This window comes from Trichosurus vulpecula, chromosome 7 (genome assembly GCF_011100635.1).
Source record: "Trichosurus vulpecula isolate mTriVul1 chromosome 7, mTriVul1.pri, whole genome shotgun sequence".
Classification (NCBI taxonomy): Eukaryota; Metazoa; Chordata; class Mammalia; order Diprotodontia; family Phalangeridae; genus Trichosurus; species Trichosurus vulpecula.
Genome location: NC_050579.1, coordinates 59,962,796 through 59,968,796, shown reverse-complemented (window position 1 = coordinate 59,968,796; position 6,001 = coordinate 59,962,796). Strand labels below are relative to the sequence as shown.

Genomic DNA, 6,001 nt, shown 5'->3' with positions numbered 1-6,001 from the left:
GACTGGGAAGGATGCTTGGCTGCCTGCCTTTCTCCCTGCAGATTAAGGTCTCCCTGGGTCAACCCACCAGTGCTTTGAAAAGCACTAGGAGAAATCCATTCTTCCCACCTAGGTCAAATATTTTAAGAGCTCTTTTCCCCATTCCAAGCAAATCTTATTTCTCCACTTGGAGTGAATCCAGACACAACAAAGCAGGACTCCCCCACCTTGCTCAGGCACCTGAGTTGCACTGTCTGTGGCCATTTTCTTTCCCTTTTCCCCCTTTACTCATGTTCCTGGATTCCCAAGAATTCTAGAAAAATACTCCCAGGAAATTAGCAGTCTGAAGAAGGAAATTTTCACCTGCAGATACTAGGGCCCACTGCAAAAGAGTGGGGGTGCAACCCATTCTCTGCGTGAAATACCTCTTTCTTCTGATGCTATGTTGATCCTGTTAGAAACTGTTAGAAACATACTCACATTTTCTAGGAATAAGCAAGACTTGTTGGGAAGTCAGGAACATTTTAATTATAGTTTACATTTATAACCCCTGAATAAATGGATACCTCTCCTGAACAGAGTACAGGAGAAAGGACAAAGGACTCAGATGGATGCCAGTCCTTTAATAGACCCTCACCTTGAATCTCCTGCCAGGCTCTTCATTGGCCAGATACAACCTCCCTGATTGCCTACATCATGCCCTCCTCAAATGGCTCCTTTAAGCATGTATACAAGCCTCTGACCTTTCACCTGACTGACCTGAGGCCTGGTTTCTGCTAAAGCTGGTGTGGGGGAGGGGGAAAGGTACGCCTTCAATTCAGTGCAAACAAAACTCCCATTTCTTACAGAGAAGATGGATGATCTTGCATTCATTTGTATCCTCAGTGCTGGGCAAATAGGTAAGCATTTAAGAAATGGTTTTTCATTCATTCTAGAAGGAAGGAACTGATGGGGTGGTGGTGATGGGGTGGTGGGACCTGGACCCAGAAAAAGCCTTTTCAATATCTCTATGAGCTGTTTGCCTGCAGCTAGGTGGCCCAGAGGCTAGAAGCTGGACCTCAGGCCAGGAAGACCTCAGCTGATTCCTAGGGGTGGACATTTCCTAGCTGTGTGAGCCTGGGCAAGTCACTTACCCACTCTCAGCCTCAGAGTTGATGTGAGATAATACCTGTCAAGTGATCTTTGAATCTTCCCATGCTCTCTAGTACTAGTAGGCAAAACCATGTCAACACATTTCCTCATCAAGGTTTTAAAAGATGAAGGTTTAAATACTCTCATAAGTATTTATATGGTAATAGGACCTTTTTAGAAATGGAATTAATTTCTAGTAGGCCAATATGGAAAAGATTTTGGGGTAAATGGGCCTTCCACATGTTTCTCAATTTACAGCATGAAGATGACTGATTAATGTGGTTTACTAGCAAAGTTGGCTTTGACTATTCTTCTTTTTTTAACACAGGCGTTTTATAGGGATAGGTGATAAGGAGAGGCATTGGGGAGTCTCAAGGGGTACCCCAAAAGCTCCATGGGAAAAACATTGAGAATATTTCACAAAACATAGCCCAGGGAGATCTCTGGGGAAGGAATTAGTGTCCCTAGGGGATATATTGGGGTGAGGATGAAGGGTCCTTGAAGAATATTGAGGAAATATGGGGTCATATCTGGGGGCCATATTTGGGATGTGAGGGATATTTAGGGAGATATTAGGGGTTCCTAAGATGACATTTAAGACAATGATTTTGAGAGGTAATGAAGGGTTCCCAGTGAGTTGTTTAGGGGAAATAAATCTCTGGAGGGATTTTCAGGAGATGAGAATACCCAAGACAGAGATATTAGAACAATGAACAGGTCACTGTCAAGAGACATTTGGGGGAGATGAGATGACCCTCTATGGATTTCTTTTTGGAAAATAAAGGATTCCTTAGAATTGGGGGACCATGTGGGGATCTTTTTTTAGAGAAGATGGCTTCTGGGGGGGCAGAAAAGGCAGGATCCCCAGGGTATATTTGGGAAGATATTCTGGAACTCCCAGGCCATGTTTGGGAGAGATAAATCCCTAGAGAGGAGGAGTGATTCCTAGAGATTTTAGGGGGAGATGAGAAGTCCCTTCTTGGGAGATATTTGAGATGGATTGTTATTGGTTTCCTGGGAAAATATCTGGGCTAAGATGAGGGTGCTCAGCAATATACTTGTGGGGAGAGGAGGTATCCTGCAGGGAAGAGGCAGGAGCTAAGGAAGCGTGGCCCAGTGGGTAGAGGGCCAGTCTTGGAGTCAGGTTCTAGCTTTGATACATATTGGCTGTATGACCCCAGGTAAGTCAATCTTTCAGCGACTCAGAAAATTCCAAGAAAATATGTCTGGCAACATAGGAAGAGGGAGTGTCCATAAGAGGAGTTCCCTACCCCGATGATATCACATGTCCTGACTAAAACAAAAAAGAGAGGTCCTTCCAGGAAAATGATGGGGAGGTCACCAGAACGTTCCTTGTATATATGCGTGATGGATAGGGTCACTGGGCAGAGATGGGGGGGGTGGGGATGACAGGTTAATTCTGTAGCTGCAGGGACACTGAAGAGTCGGTCACCCGGGTTCTCTGGAACCCATCAAAGCCCAGACGGTTCTTCACCTTGTGCAGGAAATGAATGAATCGGACTGCTGGGCCATAGTGTTTGAATACATGAGACACCTGGCACCAGCGTCCACCTGGGCCCCATGGAGAGGGTTGGGGAGCGGCATGGTACTGCCGGAGGACAGTCCGTCTGTCAGCAGCCAGGAGCCAGACGTGGAGCTCATATACACACACATCCAGGCAGCCGTCCTCAAACCAGTCCATGACAGTGATGGCCGGCTGCTCATCATCTAGCAGCTCCTCCCACAGGCCTTCAGCCAAAAGGTCCATACACTGTTGCTTCACGGTCCAGCTGAAGTTGGGGAGCAGTTTCTCAGTGCTGATTTGCCATCCACGAAAGTTACCCAGAGTCTACAGGGGCCGAGCAGGGCCACAGGGGGGTGGTGGTTCATAGATGTTGATGCCCTCGGGGTTCGGCGACCGCAGCAAGTTGCGGTAGAGTGGTCTCCGCAGGTAGAGAAGCTTCCAGCTGAGGCCCTCCGGCAGGTTAAGTTCCACTCCGGGCGTTCCCCACTCGTCCAGCAGGAGCTGGCGGGCACCTTGTTCCGATGGCCCTGGCGAAGGGGGCACGCCGATAGAACCAGGAGACAGAGGCGGTGGGGGCGAGCGAGCCTGCAGGGGAAACGGGGGAGAAGGGGGTCTTGGTGGTTCCTTCTGCCCATCAGGCCCTCCATCTGGCTGGCTGGCCATTCCTCCTTCCGCCGCACGTCCATCCATCTCTCTCGGCTTTGACTATTCTTTAAAAACCCTAAGCAGTCGAAAGAAGATCTCACAGGGGCATTTGCTCAATTTGAGGTGATTAAAATCCTCCCCTCCCCTCCTTTTTGTATGCCCTCTGTTTCTGAGACTCCGATGTATGCAGAATTACTGCACAGAGTCCAGCTTGGGCTCTAGAAGTGCTTAGAAGTGGGGAGTAGTGTGTTCCATGAAAAGGTGGGCTTGGTAGTCAAAGAGCTTGGGTTCAGATTGTGATTTTGAGACACACACACATACACAAGCACACACACACACAACCTTGTGTGACATCTCTGAATGATCTGTAAATTAGGGCCTAGGGCAGAAATTGCCCAGTGCCAGGGGTGGGGAACCTGCAGCCCCGAGGCCACATGTGGCCCTCTAGGTCCTCAAGTGGAGCCCTTTGACTGAACAGAAGTGGCCTCGAGGCCGCAGGTTCCCCACCCCTGGTAGCCCTTCTAGGGAAAGCTCTTGCTTCAGGGTGAAGAGAGGCAAGAGGGAGAGAGTCCAGAGAGCCAGAAGCAGGCTGGCCCTATGCAAAAAGCATGGGTGTCTGAGTCTGAGGCTTGGTTCTGCCAGAACTAACCATGGGACACAGGGCAAATCACTTCCTCTATTGGGCCTTACTTTCTTTTCTCTGTAAAATGAGTGGGTTGGACTAAATGATCTTCCTATGGCTGACTACCCTACCTGAGTAGTTGAAAGGAGGTATATATATATATGTGTGTGTGTATATATATATATGTGTATGTATGTATGTATGTATGTATATATGTATATGTATACATAAATTTCCAATACTATATTATATATACATATATATAATATTCCAATACTAATAATAACTTTTTTTTAGTGTTTTAAGCATGCGCGTGACACCAAAAGCTATTGCCATGGTCTGTCAATTTCCCCTTTGCAGCATCTCTGGAATTCGCCTCCTTCTCTCCTCTGATACCCCGCTACCCTGGTACAGGCGCTTGATTGCTGCTGTAGCTGCTGGTGGGTCTGCCCACCTCAAGTCTCTCCCTGCTCCAATCCTTACTCCATTGAACCATGAAAGGGATTTTCCTAGAGCACAGTTTTGGTCGTGTCACCCTTGCTACTTAATAAACTCTCTTCAGAATCAAATTCCTAAATGCTCTGTTTGGCATTCAAAGCCCTTCATAACCTAGCCCCTACCATTCCAATCTTCTTCCCCAACACAAACTCCAGTCTAGTGGCACTGGCCTCCTGACTGTTTCATCGACAAAAAACTGCATCTCTCAGCTGTGGCATTTTGTCTGGCTGTCTCCATGCCCAGAACATTCTTCCTCTTTCACTCCAACTACTGCCCTCCCTGGCTTCCTTTAAGTCCCAACTAAAATCTCACCTTCTACCGGAAGCCTTCTCTGTCCCCTCTTAATTCCAGTGTCTTCATTCTGTTAATTATTTCCTATTTATTCTATATATAGCTTGCTTTGTGTGTATTTGTTTGCATCTTGTCTCCCTCCTTTAGATAGTAAGCTCCTTGAGGGCAGGGACTTTCTTTTGCTCCTTTTTGTATCATCAGTGCTTAACACAGTGCCTGGCACATAGAAGGCTCTTTATAAATATTTATTGAATGAATGAATGAACAGTTGGACCTAACTCTCTCTGAGCTCTTTCATTTTTCTCTTAAGCGTTTAGTGTCCAGTAACTACACACAGGGTGGAATTGGGAAAGATGCTCTGAGTGACCTATTTCCTATTGGTGAAGACTAAATTCCAACCGATCTCTTCCCCTCATATAAGTTTGTATCCTCTCCTCACCTGTGTCTCTGCCTGGAGTCCCAACTGCTTCCAAAAGAGAGCTTGCAATGAATATGCAGAGAGCAGCCAGCACCTACTGCCCTTCTCAACTAGCAGATGGAAGAACCCAGAGAAGATGCTAATGTTCTTCTTGACCTCCTCAATCCCTTTCTCTGCTATGAAGAATGTGGTTTTGGGGATCATTGGACTGCTTAGGCAGGGCCAAAGTCCTGAGGAAGAACCCCGTGATAATCCCTAAAGAAGGCTGTGCAGACCACGGGACTCCCAGAGGAAGTCAAGTGGTAGCCCCCTTTTATCTGTGGGGATCACAGGGCTTCCTAGGATCCGACCCTAAGGAGGACCCAAGTGATGGCCCCTTAGAATGGTAGTGGGAATCATAGGACTTCCTAGGCTTGGACCCTGAGAAAGAACCACATGATAACCCCTAAAGAAGGCTGTGCAGACCACAGGACTCCCAGAAGAAGACCAAGTGGTAGCCCCACTTTATCTGTGGGGATCACAGGGCTTCCTAGGGTCACACCCTAAGGAAGATCCAAGTGATGGCCCCTTAAGAAGGCTGTGCAGACCACAGGGTTCCCCAGGGAAATCCCAAGTGGTAGCTCTCTTAACACTGTAGTGGGGATCACAGCAGTCCCCAAGGCAGGGTCAGGAAGTTAGTCTGAGATGTGCTTCTGCAGCTCATTGCTTTCCTGGTAGCATAACCTTAGGAAGATGTATGTGATTAGCCCATTCTCATGCAAAGAACTCAGGATCAGAGTGGGCAGAGGAAGGTATTTATTACACTTCGAGAGAGAGCGGGTGCTGTGCTCACTAGGAACACTCACACTGATACAACAGCAGGAGTGGGGGGTAAACATCACCTCCACTCCTG

The 6,001-nt window shown here is 47.5% G+C and overlaps 1 pseudogene; it reads right to left on the bottom strand.

Annotated features, from left to right (window-relative positions):
* Window positions 1-2,524: 2,524 nt before the first annotated feature.
* LOC118857530 lies at window positions 2,525-5,313 on the bottom strand (annotated as a pseudogene).
* Between the last annotated feature and the right edge of the window lie 688 nt (window positions 5,314-6,001).